The sequence below is a fragment of the Eschrichtius robustus genome, chromosome 12 (assembly GCF_028021215.1).
Source record: "Eschrichtius robustus isolate mEscRob2 chromosome 12, mEscRob2.pri, whole genome shotgun sequence".
Lineage (NCBI taxonomy): Eukaryota > Metazoa > Chordata > Mammalia > Artiodactyla > Eschrichtiidae > Eschrichtius > Eschrichtius robustus.
The window spans coordinates 64,781,601-64,806,922 of record NC_090835.1 but is presented as its reverse complement, the minus strand read 5'-3'; positions in this window follow the sequence as shown (position 1 = coordinate 64,806,922).

Below are 25,322 nucleotides of genomic sequence, written 5' to 3'. Positions count from 1 at the left end.
ACATTTATTAATAATATTTTAAATTGCATACCTGTTATGGCCAATGGAAAATACCTGTTATGGCCAAATGGAAATATGTGTGGAAACTGTATTTTATACAAACAGTGCAATATGGAGTATTTTCCCTTATGAATGTCAGAAGAATTCTATTTAACAGATGTTTACCTAAAGCAAACCACATTTTATAATCTTTCAATATTAGGTTTCTACCTATAATATACTAAATAATTTTTATTACAACTTTCATAGAATTTAATAAGAAGTTTAATTGATTATCAATTCCAAAGTATAATTTTCTGCCAAAAGTTATTATAGAATGTATCAGCTCATTCCACATAAAAATTACTCTGTAGAAGAATTTCCCTGATAATAGTTTCTGAAAGCTAGTTCAAATAGCCAGAGCCAGGTCTGTGTTATGGAGATGATCAACCGCCAGAGGGCAGCAAAGAGCCTCATAATACTTCTGCTCTTGGTTCACCAACTGAGCTCATGAAATCAGGGTGTTTGCTTTTTCTGTTTATGTCTTGTAAGCCTTTTATTAGATTAATTAATAAAGTTATGTTTTTAAACCCTGAAAATATGATGTATTAGAGCATGTGTCATTGATTTTTCTAAAAGCTATGTCTGAGCACATCCTCAAATTTTTCTTCCTGAGTCATGTCCCATTTTTCCATACTGCTTGGAATGGACGTGTTAATGTAGGATGGAAGATAAAGTCTCCCAGTCCTAATCAAGCAGCCTATTAAATTAAACCGGGTGATTTGGGCAGAGGGATCCTTTCTAAGATCTACGTTCCATTATGTGAGTCTGAGACACAAGACAAAGAACTGCCGGCGCCTCTGAAGTCCCATCTGAGTCCCACATCGAGGGAAACGGAACTCTTCCTTAATCTAATCCGTGGTCCTCTCTGAGTATAACATCACTGCAAACTGACCAACAAAACACTAGCGAGATGTGATGTGCCCAGAACACCACTGAATAATAATTTTATTTTTGCTGCAAATAAATCATCACAAATAAAAGAATGTCTATCAATTATCCTTAAAAGAATGACAGGAAGGGGTATTGCAGCTCTGATTTTTTGCTAGGATTCTAGGTCATCCTCCTGGAATTGGAGGTCCTCACAGACACCAGTGATGGGCGCAGAGGGCAGGGAAGGGGGAGAATGCCTCGTGCATGGGGCCCAGCATCCGTCCAGGTCACACAGGGAGGTGCCTGGACTACTTTGGTGTCACAACAGTGGAATTCAAACCACAATGTAAGGGAGAACAGAGGCTGTACCTTTAGGGATGTGCCTGAGATTATTGCAAACCTGATGAAAGCCGTGAAAAAGCCCCTTTTATTAAATTAAAAAAGAAATCCCTGACACAGTAAGTGCTCTGAACCTGAACACTAACCTAGGTGACTTGGCAGCCAGAGTTCACAGAAACAAAATTAAATCACAGGAGACAGGACCAGGAAACGGGACAGGTGAAACTGTCTTGGCAAAAAGTTGGCTGCACGAATATAAAAGGCATTGAAAAGGTTCAGAATTAAAATGGTTTGGTCCACAGGGAGATCAGCTCGGTGCTGTGTGACCACCGAGAGGGGTGGGATAGGGAGGGTGGGAGGGAGATGCAAGAGGGAGAGGATATGGGGATATATGTATACATATAGCTGATTCACTTTGTTATACAGCAGGAACTAACACAACATTGTAAAGCAATTATATTCCAATAAAGATGTTAGAATTAATTAATTAATTAATTAATTAATTAATTAAAAAATGGTGTGGGTTGAAGAGAACAAATACCCATGGTACATTTTCAGGGCACCATTCCTTGGAAATAAATGGAAATATATTTGAATAACAAAAAACATATTTCTATAGGCCTCGGGTAGACAGAATGCTGGAATTTTTTTAAATTTTTTTTTTATTTTTTATTTTTGGCTGTGCTGGGTCTTCGTTGCTGCATGTGGGCTTTCTCTAGTATTGGCGGGCGAGCGGGGGCTACTCTTCATTGCGGTGTGCCGGCTTCTCCTTGCAGTGGCTTCTCTTGTTGCAGAGCATAGGCTCTAGATGCATGGGCTTCAGTAGTTGTGTCACATGGGCTTCAGTAGTTGTGGCTCGCGGCCTCTAGAGCGCAGGCTAGTAGTTGTGGTGTACAGGCTTAGTTGCTCCGTGGCATGTGGGATCTTCCCGGACCAGGGATCGAACCTGTGTCCCCTGCGTTGACAGGTGGATTCTTAACCACTGCACCACCAGGGAAGTCCCTAATGTTGGAATTATTAGCAGCAACTCCCATCTTCTTCTTTTCTTATTTATTTAATTTTTACATCTAACACGATTGAATTTAAATGTTAACCAGATAAAGGATACAAGACAGAATGTCAGAAACCTGTAGTTTTCATTCGCTTGTCATGTGATTGGAACAAGTAGTTTAGCTTTGCTACCTCTCAATTTCCTACAGTGTAAACAAAAAGAGATTAAACTACGTCCTTCAAAAGCACAGCCAGGGGCGTGTCCATCTCTGGTGTTTCTTCTAGTTTGTGCTCTGTCTCATACATGAATAACCAGGGCACTTATTAATCAAAATTTTGTTTTCAGGTTACACAATTATTTGCTTAACTTTATTTTTAACATGACAAACATGTTAAACATGTTAACATGACAAACACTATTTGAAAACAAGTCGAAAGTTGGAAACAAGCTAAATGCTAAATGCTCGACAATAGGAAATTCTTTTCCCTTATTCTAATACATTCAGTGGACCACCAGGCATCCATTTGAAATGATGTAGATCTCCCAATGCTTGGGGAAAATGTTCATACAAGGTTGTTACAGGGAGAAAAAGAAGCTGCTTGGGGCGGAGGTAGGGGGTGGGGGTGGTATGCGCTTTGCCCCAACATAAACACAAAGACCACTGATATCTTTTTGAAGCCTCCGAAAGTCCCAGCTCTACTGAAGCCCGAACCAGGAAGCAAAGCTGGAGGCCAGGGTTCATCCAGGAGGGCCCTGAGTGTTGTTTTCAAGCAGACGTAACCTTTTCATTTGGCTCACTGGCCATTTGGCCTCCCGTCAAAAACAGCCGCCTCCTGGTCACCGGGCGGATGTGAATCAGGTCTCCAGGTCAACGGCACACAATGAGCACTTTCCCCTGGAAACCCTCTCCCACCCTGCCCCCTGACCCGTCCACCATCTCACACCACACAGAAGCACCCTCTGAACTCACCAGATGACCAGCCCAACTAGAAAGATTCGGTCTTGCAAGTGAAAAAAGAAGAAAACATCTAAAGTGTGACATTAGTCTTTTTCTTTTATTATTTCTATGTCAGTAATAACACCTGAAGGAAATTCACCGAAATGTTCATCATGGTTCTCTCTCCATGGGACTTTAAGTGCTTTAAATGTTCTTATTTTTGCTTAACTGTTTTCTAAATTTTCTACAATAAATAAGTACTGTTTTGTAATTTTAAATAAAATAATAAGTTATTTTGTTATTCTAACCAATCATTTAGAATTCTACAATTATTTACTTATTTTTATTTATTTATTTTTCACTGAAGTGTAGTTGACTTGCAATGTTGTGTTAGTTTCAGGTGTACAGCAAAGTGATTCAGTTATACATACATATATACATATATATACATTTTATATATATATATATTATTTTTCAGATTCTTTTCCCATATAGGTTATTACAAAATATTGAGTAGAGTTACCTGTGCTATACAGTAGGTCCTTGTTGATTATTTTATATACAGTAGTGTGTATATGTTACTCCCAAATTCCTAATTTATCCCTCCTCCCCAGCTTTCCCCTTTGGTATAAATAGACCAACATAAGTAACAGATCTGTAAAGGACTGAATGGTTTAAAACATTGGGATTGTTACTAAATCTATTCAAAGTAGCAACGGCCCTGTGTTTAATGGTGGCCAGGTTTGGAGTCCACTCTACTGCAGCCCATGGGGGCCTTTCCTTGAAGGAACCATTCCTCCTCCTATACACCCACCATGAGACACTTTTCTCTCCTTTGCGTTGGGGGCCGGCCCTCCATTGCCGCTTTTAGACTTGATCTGCGTGGATCCACCCCTCAGCCCCAGCCCTTCCCTTGTGGTCGTGCAAGACCCTGCGTGTCTGTATGTTTGGACAAAGATGCCAGATCAGTGCCTATCAGAAAACACCTGCCCTGCATTGCCCTTGAGTCCTTAGGGCTTGTTACAGCTCTGCGTCTCTCCCTGTTCCTTTGAAACTTCTCTGCCTTGAATCTCTACCAGGGCCAGGCATGACCAAAGGCCAGAGGAGACTAGCCCTGGTGGTAACTTCTTGGAGAATTCTTTCATGAGATATGAGTGTCAACCCCTGTTATGTGCAGCCCTGAGTGGAGGGACAGATTGTCTTCCCAAACTAATAAATGAACGTGTGCTTTGTGAGACCCTTGACCTTCTGGGGACCAGGCTGAGGCCTCTTTTTTCTAAGTCGGTGTCCCAGAGAGCAGAAGCCTCAGGCCATATAGACATGATAGATATCATGTGATCACACACTCATCATCTATTTTAATGCTCACAGCCATGTGAGGTAGGTTTTTATACCTTCATTTTACTGACCTAGAAACCAAGGCTTGCAGCCGTTAAGACATTTGGCAGAAGTCACACCACTGGCAAATACTAGAGACTTAAATATGTGTCTTTGTGGCTTTATACAAGGTGACTTCTGTTGTACCATAGTTCACTGTGAGAGATGTTTTGAGGTTGGTCACCTGTGCCATTACCAGTTGGTTGTGTATTTCAGGAGATTTGCTTCACATGGACGTAAGTGGACCCTAAGAGGACCCAACCCAAGTCTGAGAGGTAGGTGTCAGGCAATATTTCTCACCTGAGACATTTTGGGTGATGCAGTCCTTCCTTGGATGGGTCTGTCCTACATGTTTCAGGGTTGTTAACACCTTTGATCCCTGTCTACTAAAATCTGATTGGGACAATCCAAAATGCACCCCACCACATTTCCAGACACCCGGGGGGGGGGGGGCTATGTCCTCCCAGGATGAGAACTATAGCATAAATCTGAGAACCTCTGATTTAAAAGCAATGCCTATATCCTAGTAGTTGACAAATCAGAACAGTAATTAGATCAAAAGGAAGGTAATTACTGGCCAGTGCAGATCTTTTGAACTGTACTGACCTGGCCTAACTCAGAGCTTGTATTGAACATCTGAGTTGATGGCTGATGTAATCAACAAGCATTCCCTCGGTTGGCTGCCAAGATAAATGCATTATGAGCATAATGAGGCTGTATGATTTCATTAGATTGGAAAAAACAAACATCTACATCTTTGACAATGTGCGTGTCTCTCCCAGTTGTCACTCCAGTTGGCGACGTTGAGTCTTTTAGTGTCCCAGACCCTCATTAAGGTGAAATTCTTTCTAATTGGCAAAGGGAACCATTGAGATGGTACTAATGAATCCTGGCAGAAGTAGCCATGTCAGGTGCTGTAAATGAGAAAATCTAGGCAGCGACCTTTCAGAAAAGAGGCAGACGAGAATTAGAAGCCTCAATGATTCCTCCACCTCTATGGAAACAAGGAGTTTCTTTCACCAGCACACAATGCTTTTGCCCAGATACCATCTTCAAGGGCCATTTTCTCCTGGATGTTGTTTACGGATGAATGACTTTCCTGTTTGACCAGGAGAGGGGATTGTGTGCTAGACCCTTTGGGGAGACCCCTCCCATAAATCCAACTTATCTCCGTCCATAGCAAACCATCTGCATCACAGGGTGGCAGGTGAAAGGGCTTTGTGCTGCACTGCTTTCCCATCACAAGCCTTGCCCGGTTCTCAGACAGTTGAGCTGGGTGCCTCTCAGTTTCTCTTGGATGGCTTTGGGGCTACAATTTGCTTTTCCCTGAGTAAAGATTACACAGCAAAAGCAGCTCTGAACTTACTCTACCCAATTTGCTAGACGTTATCTCTCTCTTTAAAGAGCCCAGAAAAAAAAGATTCAGAAATTCAAGCGGTCTGCTCTCTCATTCCCAGGGCACAATTGTTTACCATAGCTATTATTGGGCACCTTTTCAGGCTTATACGAGAGGGACTATATAAGTTTCAAGAAAGTATTTGATTCCATTTTTGTTTCTGAGTCGCTGGCAAATTGAATACTCGAACAGCCCTATGGGGTTGTGTAAAATCCTTTCCCCAAGAGAGGATGCCGGGGTGCTCAGGGCATCTCTCCAGAACCTTGTTCCTGGGTAACATTCCAGAAAACATTTTTTGAGGTTCTTAAAATAGATTCAATTACCTCCTTTAATCTCAGGAATCCTAAACAATCAGGAGTCAAATCTATCAGGAAAAACCAATTACAGCTCACCATAAAACTCTCTATCTCCAAACTTCTCTAATCTCTTAATATTTCAAATAGCTATCCACATTTGACAAAAATGACTCTCCAGGAATAAATCATCTTTTCTTCTGTATGTTCAGTGTTCCGCATATAAAATCCTACATGATAGATTCCTTCCTGAGTTGAGAGCTAGGTTTTCTTTTTCTCTCTTGATGGATTATCTAGGAAGATCATGAGAACTGTATACTCCTTATCTGCTTCTTGATTCTAAGGTCAGCACTAAGTTTTATGCTCCAAAGAATAGTTTAATATAAATAATTTTCTGGTATAAAACAACTCTTACCCTTTAACTTCTTTTTCTTGAATCTTTTTTTTTCTCTTGTTTTAATGGTTTTGCTATTGTATTGCTTGAGATGTTTTTTAAATTTTTGTTGAAATATAGTTGATTTACAATGTTGTGTTAGTTTCAGGTGTACAGCAAAATGATTCAGTTATACATATATATACAAATATATATATTCTTTTTTTACATTCTCTTCCATTATAGGTTATTACAAGATATTGAGTATAGTTCCCTGTGCTATACAGTAGGTCCTTGTTGGTTATCTATTTTATATATAGTAGTGTGTATATTTTAATCCCAAACTCCCAATTTATCACTCCCCTCTCCTTCCCCTTTGGTAACCATAAGTTTGTTTTCAATGTCTGTGAGTTTATTTCTGTTTTATAAATAAGTTCATTTGTGTCATACTTTAGATTCCACATATAAGTGATATCATATGGTATTTGCCTTTCTCTGTCTGGCTTACTTCACTTAGTATGATAATCTCTAAGTCCATCCACATTGTTGCAAATGGCATTATTTCATACTTCTTTATGGCTGAATAATATTCCATTGTATATATGTACCACATCTTCTTTAATGTAAGCTGCCATCACTCTACTTTGGCTGTAGGTAGGACATAAATACAGTGTTTAGGATTTTCTAAGATATTCCTAATCTAGACTTTATCCCCAATAGTCTAGTTTGCTAATAAAGTCAAAGGATCACCCAAAGTTATAAGCCCATGAGTCCCAACGTGGCAGTAAAATGCTCTCATAGTCCTCATTTGTCAAAGCCTCACAGGTGGGGAGGGTGGTGAGCTGGGTTGCCATAGAGCAATTTCATTGATCTGAGGATCGGACTCTGAACCTTTACATCATCTTAACAATCATTTCTTTCCCAGTCTGTTGTCACTTCCTCACAGCCCCCTCTCTCATACTAGGAAGACACCTCAGTATATGGTAGGATTTCAGGGTACCCAGGAAAAATTCCAACCCCTCAAATAAGAAAACAGGAAAGAAAGAAAAGCTTTCTTACTGCCTTTTTTTTAAGACAAAAATGTCACAATTGGAAATTATCCTTTGACTTAAAGGTTTGTCTCAATTGAAAATTCAAGGGAAGGATGAATGCAAATGTGTCTCTAACCTTGTAGCATTTACCCTTGTATGTCATTGAGTTTATTGGATTCCTTTTCTGAGATTACATTTGGATAGAATGAAAGGGATTTTTTAAAAAGGATGAAAGATAGGAAAACTGCAATGGGAGGAAATGTGGAAATGCAAAAGGACTAAAAGGTGGGACAGTCTGGCTCACAGATGAAACCTTGAGTACAGCCCAGCCTTCCACAGCTGAGCCTGTGCAGGCTCATTTCTCCCATGACACCTCCCTCTGCAAATCGAGCAGACTTCTGGGCCTGTGCAGGGGCAGGCTTTTAGCTTTAAAGGCCAAGTCTTACAACAGGAAAATCTGACGTGTGTCTGGTTGAGATCATGTCAATGCTCAGAAGCTGAGGCTCGGGAGTGAGCATGGGCTGCTCCCATTTGAAAAGAAATATGTTTTGTAAAATGCAGCAACATCCAAATGTAGAACCAAGCAGTGCCAGAAAAACAACTAAACCAAGAGGAAGATGTCATGTATAGTCATATTTCTCTCTTCTCTTGAAAGCAATACATCTTGGAAGCCCTGCCCCTCCATCAGGTTGCAAACAAAGGGAAAATTCTTTACTCCTGAGGCCATGGGGCAGGAGCAATTAGGTTGAACTCGAGACCAGCACCTCTCAAAGGGACAAACGCAGGTTTCTTCCAGATGAGTGTTTCCACAGTACCATGAGTGGAAAATTGTTTCATGGCAAGAAAAAGAGAACAGTGAGTTTAGCAATTGAGGAAGCAATAGTTTGTAAGAGGTTTCATTCCCACTGGGCCAATTTGTGTTTAGAAGGAGAACGGTCAACCACGACGGACTAATGGCACTTCTAAGGTCTGGGGGTGTTCTTTGTACTGTTAAAAATGCGCTTGTATACACTCTACCTTAATCTACTTAGCAAAAAAATATAATTTCTCAAAGATACACCTAGATTAGGAACTTAAAATTTCAAGATGTAAGGTCTCTGTGAGCTCCCAAATAAATACAAATTTTAACGGCACATCAGAAACATGTAATTTTAGTAGCCTTCCGTTTTTACTTCAGTCAGTATTAAAATATTTAAAACTGATTGAAAATGTCATTATTCCTTGATTATCCTGCATGTGTGGTATATGGGAAATCACTTTCTAATGCTGGTTGTCCAGTCAACAGCCTCTTCCTTCCTTCCTGCTAGTATAACCCCAATTTCGTCTGCTTGTTCATCCCCCATGTAATTCAGAGTGTAAACCCTGATTAGCCTAAACCCACAATGGTCATATTACTTCCCTGGTCAGTGATTCATTTAGGGGTGGGTACATGGCCTGGATCTGGCCAATGAGATGTGAGGACAAGTCTTCCGGGGACTTCTGGAAAAATTTTCCACCCTCTCAAAAAACAGAAATAAGAGAAAACAGTCATATTCTTCCACAGGATAATTTTGTGTCTGGAAATGATGCTTTGAGACAGTGAGGGGAGATGCCCAACCCCTCCCAACACACTGAGGCCAGAACAGAGAGGAAGACCAGGGCATGAAGCCAGGGAACCAGCCTGCTCTGAGACATCTGCCTCTGGACCTCTTGTTATATGAGATAATAAATGTCCTCACTATGTAAGCCCATTCATCCAGTTCTCTATTACTTGGGAGTGAAATAATTCTTAACTGTGTATCATAATACCCATGAGCATTTGAGTACAATTGCTTTAGCTAAAACACTATTCAGTGAAATCAAGCATTTTGAATTTGTACTAATCTCAGTACTCTGATCAGGAACTGCTCAACAAACTCTCCTACGACTCAACAAGGTGAGGGTGGGCTGGTATGTGCAGAGTATTTGTATTTTCATACTTTATAAATGACTCTAAACATTAAGATCAATTATTTTAGAAGAAACTCACCCTTTACAATTATTCCCTTATTTGTTTAACTATAATTTATGATTCATGGACTAGATAAAAATCAAATTTGAAATCTCTGCATCTATAGACTTTAAAGGGATGTCCCGTAGGTATGTAGATTCATCACAAAGAGATAAAATGTCATTTTTACAGTGATTTTAGATGGATGATGAGATGCACATTGGTACAGCTTTACTCATGGCAGTGGAAAAAGCTAAAGACTAAATGGTTTGATTTTTCTGTGGCTGAAAGGACTCTAGGTTAAGATGCGGAAGTGGACATGCAGGGCAGCAACCACTTTGTCACATGATTAAGAGTCCAAGTGGTCATACTTGGAACCAGGTCCTCTCTCGTACTCTCTTCTCACTCCCATCAAAATTCATTCGCACCTCCCTTTGTTTCAGAATGATCTGCCTTCACCTGCCAGGGAAAGTTTGTTTATATTTCTTGGGAACAAAGCTTCAAGGTCTCTTCCTAACATTAATTGCCTAACAGCAAGTGTCACCTGGGGCATTTCCTGTTCCTATTCTCAACAGTGCTGAGGAAGACAAATTCTCAACGGTGCCTGATTCTCATCCTCCACAATAGTCTTCAAATATGTGCTGGCTTACCATTCATTTCACTTACCTGTAACTATTTGTGTAGAAGCATGTCAACATCCTCTAGTATAAATCTTGTACATTCCTTGCTGTAGAATGGGCAACACAGTATTTTCTTCCATCTTTGGAAACAAACCAGGTTGAGTACAAATCGCTTAGAAGTCAATGCAAGCAAGCACTAATTATAAATCCAGAATATCTATTGAGCTGAACATCAAGAAACAGTTGCTTCAGTCATATTTATTAACTAGACCCTTTGATTCAATTGAAACATTCATTTAAGTTAAAAAATTATTTTAATCATTGATGGCTTTGTAAAGAAGGGATAATCTGTTAATAGAAGGATTATCTTCATTTTCTCATTGGATATGTGAGATCATAACGTGAAAGCTTATTAAAATTTTCCAGTAAACACAATGAAGTATAGAGGGCTTTAAATATCTGATCTTGTTTGACACATTTGGTAAAAAGAAAAATCTTTTAAAACTCTTGCTGTGCCATATTCAGATATTAGAAATCATTTTTCTCTACTAGGGCTCAGAATACCTCAACAGTGCATAAGTGGCCTGTAGAATAAGAAATTATCAGCTATTGCATTCTATTGTACCCAAAGCTGGTTTTTTTAACATTAAATTAATTTTTTGTTTGTTTTTTCCCCCACAGACTACCTGTGTTAAGACGTGGGTGAGAAAAACTACAAAAATATCAAGGAAGAATATAAGGAATGGAGAGAAACATTATGTTCCTGAAGAGGAAAATTTTCCAAGGGAAATTTGACAAAATTTATCAAAAGAAGCTCAACTGGCATAAACAGCCAAGCAAATTCCAAAACAATAGTAAAACAGAGGGAATACTTCCCCTCAGATATGAAAGCACGTTATAAATTTGTGAGTTCAACCACTGTGGTCATGGTATGAGAACAGATGTAAATCAATTCAAGACAGAAAAGAATATTCCACAAATGCAAGGACAATTCAAAGCCATCCTGACATCACACAGCAAAAGGAATTCCAGATGTAAGAGGGAGTTGAATGTAAAATTGTGTCTGTGGAAAAACTGGAAGAAAGTGGGTGAAAAGTACACGCTCTCAGGGCCCAGAGCTTTTTTGGGCATAAAAGCAGAAGAAAAGGTAAAGGAAAAAAAACCTGATGTATGTGACCACATACAGTTGTAAATCTTCCTAATTAAAAATAAAAACACTGAACAAAACAAGAAGGCAAAAAACTGCAAAATATGTGTTAATATGTTAAACAGAGAGAGATCTTTCCAATCAATTAAGATGAATCCAAGTTCCCCCAGTAGAAATATGGACAAAGATATGACTAGGTAGTTCACCAAAGAAGAATTACATAAATGGCCATAAATACGAAAGAATTTGCTCAACCTCAGTGATCTTCAAATACACAATTAAAACAACCACAACCTGAAACTATAATAACACTGTTAATCAACTATACTCCAATATAAAATTAAAAGTTAAAAATAAATAAATAAAAACACAATATACATTTACACAAAACCTGTCTCTCAGAGTGCTTGTACAACTGTTAAATGCAGTCATATCCACTCACTAAAGCTTGCCTCCTTTGAATTAATAGCAAAGGAGATGCTCATGATATATTTTAATTGAAAAAATATATTACAAAACAGTTTAGTTAAATGTTTGTAATTATTCACAGATCTATGCACAGAGAAAGCCTTGAAGTTTGCAGGTGTTATCTCCAGGCGGTGGGGGACAAGGCAATTTGAAATTTCTTTTTATGCTTTTCTGTATTTGCCTCGTTAACCAAAAAAGAACGCACAACCTAAACGTTGAGAATTACATTTTATTTGGAGGACTTTCCGAGGACCTCAAGGCCGGGAGGCAGCCTCTCCAATATCTCTGAGGGATGGCTCCGAAGAGGTAGGAGAAGCCAGAACATACAGGAGTTTTTGCAACAAAAACCAGGTAGTCGGAACATCAAAAGATGATTGTTAATTAAAGGAAACCAGACATCTCAAGTTAAGGAACTTAGCGCTTTTCTATGTATGGGAAGATGCAAGAGTCTGGGCTCACTGAAATCATTCCTTTGGTATGTACCTCAGCTATCTGGGGCCAGTGTCCTATGCCTTCTCATCCTGAGTCCCCTCAGGTGCACCCTTGGGGAGGGGGCAGCTGCAGTGTCTGATGGTTTGATGTCGGGCATCCTGTTTCCATTCTGATTTCCCTCAGGGCTCACTGTGGGGGTGGCTATAATGTGATGGCTTGATGGCTGCAACATCCTTTGTTTACTGATATGGCAGGTGGCATGTTTCATTCACAGTCTTTTACTTTATTAATCAACAAACAGAAACTATAAATGCCCCTGTGGTCTGACCTCAGTCTGTCTCATCCACATCCCCTCTCCCATCAGTGGTCACTTGATGCTTCTGCTTCGGGGTTGCCTGATTCAGCCCCAGATCTGGAATAAAAGCATCTGTCCCCACCTTCCTCCCAGGGCTCAGCTCCACGTCCCTCCCTGAGCACAAACCATGAGAACTGATCAGAGCCTTCCTGCAAAATGGGAGATTTGTCAAATATATGAAAACTAAACAGTAAAATGTGACACACCAGCTAAATATAGGTGGTGCGAATGTCCAGTTTGAAATAACCTCAGTCCCTCGGAGGAGGGCACTGCCCATGACTAACACAGAACTTCACCCCGTGGCTGGCTGATGTTATTCCTGCATTTCTCAAATGCTTCCCCTTGGCCCTTTTCAAAATAAACCAGAGAATTGGGCTTTATGTGCTTATATGGCAAGGTTGCTCCCTAGGATCCCATCACAAGGCTGAAGCATAAAATCTAGTGAAGAGTTCTTGCCAAACCATGAATCAGTTACAGCAGGATATTCTGAACTCTGCTCTTCTTTTTTTTCCATTCTCTAATATTTCTTCACATCACAGCCCAAACAATCGCTCATAATTAAACCGAGTGAAGGAGTGGGCCTGGCAGGAAACATGCTTGGCAAGGAGCCCAAATCCCTACATTGTCCTCGGCAGAGAACAATTACATCAGTTCCTTCCATTTCCAGAGGAAGGATGGGTTTTGCAGAGCAATGGATGAAAATGAGAGGAAGGAGACAGCTGATTTACATACTGCTATCAGGTTAATCTACAACTTTTTATGGGCAAAGGAAAAGTCTTAGAGAATGGAAAGGTCAGGGGGAAAGTGGGGCTGGAAGGATGAATTGGGAGATTGGGATTGACATATATACACTAATATGTATAAAATAGATAACTAATAAGAACCTGCTGTGTAGCACAGGGAACTCCACTTCGCTATACAGTAGAAACTAACACAACATTGTAAAACAACTATACCCCAATTAAAAAAAAATTTAAAAAAGAAAAAGAATGGAAAGGTCATTGTCAAAACCTGCTTTCACTTCCTCCGGGCTCCACACCACCTGCTGACTACGACCTCTGCTGAAAAATTTCCAGGTTCAAAGGGAAACGCGGCCAACAAGTGTGTGACAGCCCAGAGTCTGGAGGCTCTGAGAGAAGTTAAATGCCATCCCCGTGTTTGAAAAGTTAAAAACATATCATCACTCAGTCCTTAGCATCTGCTATTTACTCAGTAGATTCACTGCAAATCCAAAAGCAGAGAGAGGATTTAGAGTCTAAATGCGGACGCCAAGGTGGGGTAAGATAAGGGATGTCTTTTCTTTTTCTTTTCTTTTATTTTTTTAATTTTTATTTTATATTGAAGTATAGTTGATTAACAATGTTGTGTTAGTTTCAGGTGTACAGCAAAGTGATTCAGTTATACATATACATCTATCTATTCTTTTTCAAGTTCTTTTCCCATTTAGGTTATTACAGAGTTCCCTGCGCTAAGGAACGTCTTAGAGTCGTTTGGCTTTGGCTCGGCTGCATCACAGAGCATCATAGCCCACCTGCTGCTTCCTGACAACAAAAGGCCTCATCAGCTCACATGTGTGCCAGGGCTCAAGTGCCTCGGGGTCCAGCTAGTGGGGAGAGGCCAGCCCAGCTTACGTTTAACCTGTCCTTCCCTCTTCTGCCCATTCGCCAGCTCTTGGCAGTCGGAAATTTATCACAGTTCCCTAGGAAGGGACAGTTGGGGTTGAGGGGCCAGTTCTCAGAAACCCCAGACATGCTGGACATGTACAGAATCTGCTCTCCAGCCTCCCAGGTAGATGTGATGAGGGAGCCAGGCTCTCCACAGAGTGTCTCAGGCATCCAGGAGGAAGGTGTACATTCTGGAAGGCCAAGGAGATATTAGACCTCCCCCGTTTTGTTCCCTAAATTCCTTTACCTCTCACCCACTTCTCCTGGACCAAAGGTCTCAAGGCTTCACCCCCAGTGCCATCAGAGAAGGGAAGGCATCACACAGACAGGAAGGAGTGTACAGCCCTCACCCCCATCCCTGCTCTGTGAAGCTGAGGTGACGCTGTTACCGAGTCCAAGCTTGCTCCCCTCGCTGCACGACAGGCCAATGAATCGGAGACGAGGTGTTGAGGCAAGGAATACGACTTTATTCAGAAAGCCAGCAGACTGAGAAAATGGCAGACTAGTATCTCTGAAAAACCATCTTATCTGGGTCTGGATGCCAGTTTCTTTTATAGAATCAGAGAGGGAGCGGTGGTGAGGAAGTAAAGTAAAAGGAACGACTTTTTTTTTTTTTTTTAAGATCAATAGCAAATTTTTAGTTTTCATTTCTTTTTGTTATAAAAATACACATAATCATATTTTTTTAAACATCTTTATTGGAGTATAATTGCTTTACAATGGTGTGTTAGTTTCTGCTTTATAACAAAGTGAATCAGTTATACATATACATATGTTCCCATATCTCTTCCCTCTTGCATCTCCCTCCCTCCCACCCTCCCCATCCCACCCCTCTAGGTGGTCACAAAGCACTGAGCTGATCTCCCTGTGCTATGCGGTTGCTGCCCACTAGCTATCTATTTTACGTTTGGTAGTGTATATATGTCCATGCCACTCTCTCACTTTGTCACAGCTTACCCTTCCCCCTTCCCATATCCTCAAGTCCATTCCCTAGTAGGTCTGTGTCTTTATTCCCATCTTGCCACTAGGTTCTTCATGACCTTTTTTTTCCCCTTAGATTCCATATATATGTGTTAGCATACTGTATTTGTTTTTCTCTTTCTGACTTACTTCACTCTGTATGACAGACTCTAACTCCATCCACCTCACTACAAATAACTCAATTTCGTTTCTTTTTATGGCTGAGTAATATTCCATTGTATATATGTGCCACATCTCCTTTATCCATTCTTCTGTTGATGGACACTTAGGTTGCTTCCATGTCCTGGCTATTGTAAATAGAGCTGCAGTGAACATTTTGGTACATGACTCTTTTTGAATTATGGTTTTCTCAGGGTATATGCCCAGTAGTGGGATTGCTGGGAGGGAGGAAGACTCCCCAACTCATTCTACGAGGCCACCATCACCCTGATACCAAAACCAGACAAAGATGTCACAAAGAAAGAAAACTACAGGCCAATATCACTGATGAACATAGATACAAAAATCCTCAACAAAATACTAGCAAACAGAATCCAACAGCACATTAAAAGGATCATACACCATGATCAAGTGGGGTTTATCCCAGGAATGCAAGGATTCTTCAATATACACAAATCAATCAACGTGATACACCATATTAACAAATTGAAGGAGAAAAACCATAGGATCATCTCAATAGATGCAGAGAAAGCTTTCGACAAAATTCAACACCCATTTATGATAAAAGCCCTGCAGAAAATAGGCATAGAGGGAACTTTCCTCAACATAATAAAGGCCATATATGACAAACCCACAGCCAACATTGTCCTCAATGGTGAAAAACTGAAACCATTTCCACTAAGATCAGGAACAAGACAAGGTTGCCCACTCTCACCACTATTATTCAACATAGTTTTGGAAGTTTTAGCCACAGCAATCAGAGAAGAAAAAGAAATAAAAGGAATCCAAATCGGAAAAGAAGAAGTAAAGCTGTCACTGTTTGCAGATGACATGATACTATACATAGAGAATCCTAAAGATGCTACCAGGAATGACCTTTTGCAAAATAAAACATCTCCTGGAATGACCAGCCTCTGTGAGAGGATGTGTTAGTTTCTTTTTTCTTGCAGGCACTAACAGGTGGGCAGGGTTCCCTGAGGCAGGCCATTATGTATGATTATAATAACAAAAGCAATGAAAAGCAAAGGTTAAAGTCAAAGAAACAGATCCAACGTGGAGTCTGATTTAGCTCTTCCCTGTTACAAGGCCCCTTGTGACCAGGGCAAGCCCAAGAAGTAGGCGGACCAGAGGATGAAGGGGGAACTGCAACAAGAGGTCTGCCCTGGAGTCTGAGGGCACAGCTCCAAGACATGCACTCCTCCAGAAGATAAATCTTTGGGGTGCATCCTACACTCAAAAACTAGTTCCACAGGGCCCAGATATGCCAGTTCCTGGAGGGGAAGGATCTGACTCCTGGTCCTGTGCTTACAGACAGACCCCTGAACAAACCCACACATTTTAGAGACAAACTGGACATCTTGATCCTGCAACTGGACACAGAGCATGGCTCTCACAGGTTCGCCAGCTGAGAATAATATTTTTTTTTTTTTTAAGGGAAAGGAAAGACTTTATTGGTTAATGCAACAGAAGAGCCCAAGAATGAATTTCAAGCATGGCTGGATCCAGAACCTCAAACACTGTCTTTAATGCTCTTCTTCCAACTCACCAAGGGTCTTCTGTCCTCTGCGTTAGCATCACTGTTGGGTCAGGTGTCCTCACGAGGCAGCAAGAAAGACACCCACCGTTCCATGCACCCTCACCGGGACGGGTGCTGCTGGGTCTCCCTTCAAGGAAGAGTCTCCCATCAGTGCAGTTGGCTGACAGCCTCCAGCAGCAGCTCCAGGAGACTGAAGAAAAGTGAGAGAAAATCTGGGGGATTGAATGGGAGGGAGCATGTCCCCAGATGAGGCAGACCCCCCCACAAGGAGGCTGGTTGGCGGGCAGGGTAATTTCCCTCCTCCTCCTCCCAGGCCTGTCCGTGGGCCAAGAAATCAAGTGTATTCAGAAGGTACTGGCAGAGGAAACTCAGGAAAAATTCCCCAATAAAGAGGCAAGAATATGATTTCGACACTAATAAGAAAGCAGCACCATATACGGCAGGAGGCTCTTGTTGACGAGTGACAGATGCTCAGCTCAAAAGGGAGTTTGTAACTTAGGCCAAAAGAAGAATTCATCAGCTAACATAAATAGGCCAGGGTTTTTTTTTTTTTTTAAAGGCTGAAGCACATCTAGATTCAGAGGCTTCAATCATGTCATCTGGGTTTTGTCTGTCTCTCCATTTCTTGGCTCTTCTTCCCTCCCTACCTAGGCTGAGTTTTGCAGACCGCTTGTCCCGTGACTTTTGTTCCATAGCATCTGGAACTCCTCTCACTTTAGGGACCTTCCCACGTCCTGAGTCTCAGCGGGGCACATGCCCTCCCTTTGCAGAAACTGATGATGTCAGATGCTTCATTTCCCAAACGCCTTTGCAGCTGGGCCTCAGGCATATAACCCAGGTGACACTGACCAAACACAGCCGTGCTACATTTGGAAAAAGCAAAGAAAGAGAGAAGAAAGAAGAGCAGGAACATGGAGTGGGCTTCTCCCTGAGGAGCTCACATTCGTGGTGGTCTCGGGGTCCTGTGCTCAGTGTCAGCTCTGCAGCCTGGAGACTTCGAGGCTCAGCCGCAGTGGCAATGGTGTCCTCACCGGACCTGTCCTGGGGCATAATTGGGGGCCATATTCCCAGTTGTTGACAATAGGACCTGATTCTCCAGCCATCCTAGGGATTCTTTCTGATACCCAGTGACATTTTCCTAAATGTCTTTTCTGCTTAAATTATCCGAGTGGGTTTCTACTGCTTGCAAATAAGAACCTGATTGCAAACAGTTGCTCCAGAGTCACACCAACCCAGCTGAACAGCCTCAGATGAAAAGGAATTTCTTTCTTTTAAGAGTTTCTATCAATCCAGGCAAGGATCTTATTGGTCCTTAGGGGGGGTCATATGCCACCCCTCCCCCAATCATGTCACGAGAGGAATGAGACTTTATGACTGTCCCAGCCTGGGGAAGTTGACCATGGAGCTCATGAAGGATGGCCTGACAAGGGCCTTGTGGATGGAGGAGGTGACATTTTCCCAAGGAAATAGCTGTGCGTGATAAACGCTCTCCTTTTCTATAGAATATTCCCGAATTATTTACCAGTCTTTTAAAACTCACAAATACCAGACTGCAAAGAATTGAAAGAAGAGGTCTTGTTTTCTAGTTCCACCTCCTCAGAAGAACAAAATAGGACACCTTAAAGTGAAGAAACGAAGAAATACGATAAGCAGAAGGGCTCTTTTGTGTGGAATTTCTCAAAATAAAATATATTATGTTTTCTTGTCTCCAAATCGATGAAAGTTTGTAGAAAAGATGTTTAGTCACAGCGAGACATTATTAGGAAATCACAGCTTCTAAACAAAATCCTTACCTCCCCCTTTCCTGATTATCTATCCATTTCAGGTCACCTACAATATAGGGATATTCTCAAGAGTCTTATGGGAAGATAACTCCCCTGGTGGAAGTTTGCCAGGAAACCGACCTTTGCTGAGGGAAATATACAGCTTCAACCAACACATAGTGCCACTGTGCCCCAGAGAGCAGGACCCCTGCCACATGCTGAGTGGATGCTAAAACTCTTGGGAAGTATGCGCCAGCCGGAGGCAGAAAGCCAGTTTAGAAGAAAAGTGGGAGAAAGCCAGAACCAAAGGGAATAGGATAGAAAGAATGAGAAAGGCAACATGCACTAATTGCATCAAGGTCAGTAAAACCCTAATATAAATAGTAACAGCTGTCTGCTGCGTCCCTGCAGAAGGAGTCTGTGCTGGATGTTTTCCGTCTGGCTCTCCAGATCTGCCCTCCAGGCCTGCTCTCCAGGCCGCTCCACTTTGCTCACCGACCTAGAAGCCTCAGCTATTTGACTGCATCCACTGACCCCTGTCTGCTTGCTTCCAGTGGTTTCTGCCTGTAGGAGGCACCAGGAGAAGAGAGAAAATGAAGTGAGGTCTGAGAATTTGCTTCCCTGCTTCCCTCCCCAGGACGTCACAGCCCCCATCGGGCAGTCTCCTCTGTCCCTCCACTTTCTGGGGGTCCTGTTCACTGCCCCCTCTCCGTACCCTTCAGGACCAGGGTGGAAGGCGCTCTCTGCTGTGCATGGCTCCATCCTTGTTGGTTTCCCCAAACCACGGCACACTTTGTAAACTGCTCCTTTACACAGTGGTTTTTACACCCTTTAATTACACCATGTGAGCAAGCCATCAGTTTCCTGCTGGGACCATGACTGATGCAAAGTCAGAACATTCTTGGAAAGACTTAATGATTGACCACATGTGGTTTAGGGTGAGTTGGGGGTGTGTGCAAATGGATAAATTCAAACACAGGAAGAGAACAAGAATGGGACTGAGGATATTAGAGGCGTTGTATTCAGTTCAGACATGTTCCTATATTGCACCCAAGTGGAGACATAAAATATTAATATATGCATGGGGTAGAGGATTCACCACTGGAGATGAGGTTTAGGAACTGTTCACATGTCGGTAGTTAATAAAGCTAGGAAAGTAGACAAGATTGTTTAGGAAACAATAACACGGTGAGAAGAGGTGATTGTCACTTAAAAAAAAAACTAATGAAAGTCTCCAAGAGCTTATATTTCAATTGGGTAACAGACAACCCTACACTTCATTTATCAACTTTTATAACTGAAATTCCTATAAATGTTTTGTACCATTTCTTCGAATCAAGAAAGAGCTTTGTCAGAGGCTTCTGGTTTACTTATATGTCAGCATGTATTTCTACAGAAATCTTCATTGTTGCTGCCATCAAAGTGACAAAATGACCCAGAGATAAAAGTGACCTCTGGAGGAAAAGATTACACATTCTTAATTGAAGCAATTTCCTTTGGGAAATACAAGCATACCTTGGAGATATCATGGTTTAGATTCCAGACCACCTCAATAAAGCAAATATCACAATAAAGTGTGTTACAAGAATTTTTAGGTTTCCTAGTGCATATTAAAGCTGTTTACACTACACTGTAGTCTATTAAGTGTGCAATAGCATTGTGCCTAAAAAACAATGTACATGGCTTATTTAAAAAATACTTTATTGCTATAAAGCGCTAACCATCATCTAAGCCTTCAGCGAGTTGAAGTAGTAACAACAAAGATCACTGATCACAGATCACCATAACAAATATAATAATAATTAATAAGTTTGAAATATTGTGAGAATTTCCAAAATGTGACACAGAGACACAAACTAAGCAAATGGTGTTGGAAATATGGCACTGGTTGACTTGCCTAACACAAAGTTGCCGTAAACCTTCAATTTGTAAAAAAACACAATTATCTGTGAAGTCCAGTAAAGCAAAGTGCAATAAAATGAGGTATTCCTGAAATCATTAAAAACTAGAAAAATTTTAATCCTAAGTAATTATACATGTCCTTTATATACTTTTAATCATATTTTTGTTTTTTTTGTAGCACATAAAGTAACTACATATCCAAGTAGTATAGTAAATGACAAAAGATGAATGAAATAATTAGCAGATGGCACTAAGAACAAGATTTGAAAAAAATATCCTTACAGGCTTTAGAAAACATAAATGGCCATCAAGAGATGAATGGAGAAACAAAATGTGGCATATCCATACAATGAAGAAGTCCTCCACCATAAAAAGAAACCAACTACTGATACTCAAAAACAATATAAATCAAAACATTATACTGGGTGAAAGTAGCCAGAAACAAAGGAGTGCATAGTGTATGATTCTACTGATATAAAATTCTAGAAATTGCAAACTTTAGTAGTGACCAAATGTGAATTTCACTGGTTGCTGGAGTCATGGATCAGATGGAGGAATACGCAACAATGGAAACGTTTGATGGTTCTGCTTCCGGATTGTAGTGGTGGATTCGTGAGTGTAGACATTTGTCAAAATTCTTTGAATTGATTTTCAAAGGAAAAAACTAGGATGAGAAGAGCTGTGGGGAGCTGGTGTATTCCCCAGAACACGAGTGTTTAATGGATAAAAGGAAAAATGGGGGCTGACAAGGGGTAGCCAAGAAGTAGGAGTGAAACAGTGGAGTCATGCCGCCCATGTAGCAGAAGTGGGGACTTTAAGAGGAAAGAATGGACTGGTTAAGAGTGCGACGCTAAGAAGAAATCTTTTAAGATAATGGTTGAAACTCATCCATTGACTGCAACATCTGAGGAGACATTGATTACCTCTGTCAGAGCAGTTTCCAAAGAGCAGGACTGTGGACCCCAGGGGCCTGGGAATCCCCCAGTAAGGAGGGAAAGGAGGAGGGAGGCAGGATGCAGAGACCTGTGTTCAGGCATCTTGGGTGAGAAAAGAAGATAGAATAATAAGATATGACAGTAACCAGAAAGGAAGAAGGGGAAGGGAAGAGAATTTTCCTTTATAAGAGTAACATGGGAATCTTTATATGCAGAAGGGCATAAACCAGCAGAGAGGGAGCATTTCAACCTAAGTTCCATTCCTTTAACCAGAGAGTTATTGATTTAGATTGTTATCAAGACTTTTCCCTTTATAAACAATGCTGCAGTGAATAGCATTGTATGTGTGTCATTTTGCACGGATACAAATACATCTATGGAATGAATTCTTGGAAATGGAATTGGTAGGTGAAGGAACAAGTGATCTCATATTTAATATTGTATCATTTTACACCCCCACAGGCAGAATATGAGAGTACCTATGCCCTCACAACCTCTCTAACACAGTATTTTAACAAAAATTTCCATCTTCACTAATGTGAAATTCATCTTCATTCAGGCATGAGTTATAGTGCTGTTGGCTGTGAGTATATTAAATAAGGTGTTTTTAAACAGAAACATACATAAAACAGGTTAGCTTATATATTGATTGGTTGACAAAAATGTTGTGACCAAAAGCTCTCAGGAAACGACCCCTGTGTTTCCCCAGGAGCAATGGCTCAGGATTTGCTAGACAGTGTTCACAGTGACTTTTTAGAACATTAACTACCTTGAATGATGCAGCCATTCAAGAAATTAGCTCTTTGTGACATAAGTTGCAATAATTGTGTCTAGCTTGTCATTTGTCTTTTCATCTTGCTTATTTTTTTGGCAAGGATGTTTTTATTTTTATGTGGTTAATTTATGAAGTTATAGTTACTATAGGCCTCTGGTTATTGTGATTTCATTAAAAGGGGAAAAATGAATGAGTTATAAACACCTGAGTCCCGGTATTACCCGTCATCTGGTCTGCAGACCTCTGCCCAAACAGAAACAAGCCATCTCTGCATCCACTCAAATAAAGCCCACCTAATAAAGAGGTAAAGAGAGATTATATGACAGTTACTTCAAAGAGGAGCAATTAGACTTCCAGGGTACTATTTCACTTTTGTCTTTGAAATATTTATTTGGAGACAGCATGAGTCTATGACCTCAATTACATGCAAGAAATGAATAAAAGCTTTTAATTCCATTTCTACATAATTTACAGTAGGAATATTATCATATTTGTGGTGTCACATTTACCTTCACCCAACATAAGCTACAAATGTTGCTTTTGGTAATCATCTTCCCCCAAAAGAATGAAGACCTACCTTCTGGCAAAGTGAGGAATATTTTGTCAATTTTCAGCTAAGAGAGTCCACAAATTGTATTTTAATGAAGTTGCAAGTGACAAATGACTCCAAATTGGAATCACAGTTCCAGCACCTCAGCTTGTCAAATCTCAGCTGGTGGCCTATTTTCACACTCTGATAGCAACACCCTTACACAATGGACTAGGCAAAACTTTCCCTGGCCCACAGTCCTCTTGGCCAGTAATTTGACTTCAGCAACAGATATGAATCTGTGACCTACTTGCAAATTATTCCTGATGACCTGGATATGGAACTGTAAAAAGGAGACTGACAAAAGCATCTGGTTTGACCAGCAATCAAGTTTACCACCAGTAGGTCAATGAGCAGGCCATGCCTTCAGGGCTTGTGAGCTTTATCATGTATTATTTGGTACCACTGGATTCACGGTATGTTGGTGATTAATCCCACATTTGTGAACTTCAGTGCCCTGGAATGCTCAAGTCCTCCCTTCTAATTCACTATTGATTATTCCAAAATATTTGTCTCTCATATGAAGCAAAAGCACTGTATTGTCTCCACATTCCCATAATTCTATAGACAAACCAAGTGGATTTGCCCTTGTTCTTAAAGAAGACAGTCTTCTGAAGAAGCAGGTGTCACTGGAGGAAGGGTTGGAGAATAGGTTCTCTGCTTCCCCTTCACCATCCTCCTTCCCTTTCTGCCTGCTGTAGATTGAATTGTGTCCTCCCAAAATTCATATACTGAAGGCCTAACCCCCAATGTAACTGTATTTGGAGCTAGGGCTTTTAGGGGGTAATTACAGTTAAATAAGGTCATAAGGGTGGGGTCCTAATCCAACAGGATTGGTGGCTTTATAAGAAGAGGAAAAGCTGGCTTGCTCTCACTTTCTGGCTTTTTCCACTCGCACAGGGAGAAAAGGTCATGTGATTATGCGTCAAGATGGGCCATCTGCAGCTGGGAGGAGAGCTCTCACCAGTACTTGGCATGCTGGCACCTTGACCTTGACTTCAGGCTTCCAGAACTGTGAGGACATAAATGTCTATTGTTGAAGCCCCTAGTCTGCAGTGTTTTGCTGTGGCAGCCCAAGCTGACTAGGGCACAGCCCCTCCTTGACTCAAGGGGCTGGTGCTCCCATGTTGGTTCTGAACAGCCTGTGTGTGGCCACACATTTCCCCACATGGCCCCCAGCCCCACCTCAAATAGCACTCATGGTCCTAACCTTTCCAACAACTTCCTGCTCCTCTTCCTCCCATTACTGTTCCTTGGAGTCCTGTTCTCGTAGGTGATGGATGGTTTGATCAACTACTCCATGCTTCATTATCACATTCATTCCCCGCCCTTCTAACCCAGGTATCCAGAGGCAGAATAGGTCTCTTGATACCCATCCAAGATCCTCACACAGATTTTGAGAAGGGCCCAACAAGCCTGCCAACGCTGACCTTATTTCAGAGCCTGGCAGAGGAAATGGGCCTAAGAAGCACCCACCCAAATGGGCACCTTCGAAGGCCAACTACTGCCTTCATCATCTGGTCCCTGTTCCTGGGAACAGCCCAAGTGTTTGACTTCCTATTTAATCATCCTTCCAGTTGCACTATTGCCTCCTTCAGTAATTTTAGGATCATCATAATTTTTAAAAAGCTAAAATGGGATCATTTCAGACGTTGAAGCAGGGATTTTTTTGTTTTTTGTTTTTTGGCTGCTCACCATGCGGGCATCTTAGTTTCCTGACCAGGGATCAAACCCGTGCCCCCTGCAGTGGAAACGCCAAGTCTTAACCACTGGACCACCAGGGAAGTCCCAGAACAGGACTTCTAATTAGAGAGTAGGAGGATCTTTTAGACCGCCACCCAGTAGCTTGATACTTTTATTCCATTTATCCACATGTGAGTATGGATCTTAGCCCACAAATTCAAAGAAGCAAGAAATACTCATTTTAAAATGTTTTTCCTTAGATTAAATGAAATACAATTCCTAGCCCCTCTTCTGCCAATCTGTGTGGCATCCATCCTTCCAAAACCCTTCTAGCATGCGGTCACACCAGGATCCAAAATGTCAGGACCTTATGGTGGTCAGTTTCTCATGGCACCCTGATGACCTCATTGGTGAGGCCACCTGCTTCCTTAAACAGAATCTCTTTGCTCTTTTCTTCTGCACCAGAAGTAGGTACAGGGCCTAAGGTGCAACCACCACATGCACCCCATTTCTCTCCTTTGATCTAAGGGAAAAAAATCTCTCTTCCTCAGATTGTCCTTAAAAGAGCTCAGCATAAACCTGTCAAATCTGAGGCATTAGAAAAAACAAAAGCCAGAAAGAGAGATATCTCACTGGCAACTTCTGCTTCCGGCCTAATTACAAAAACTTTCTCTAAGCCAAAAAAAACATCCAC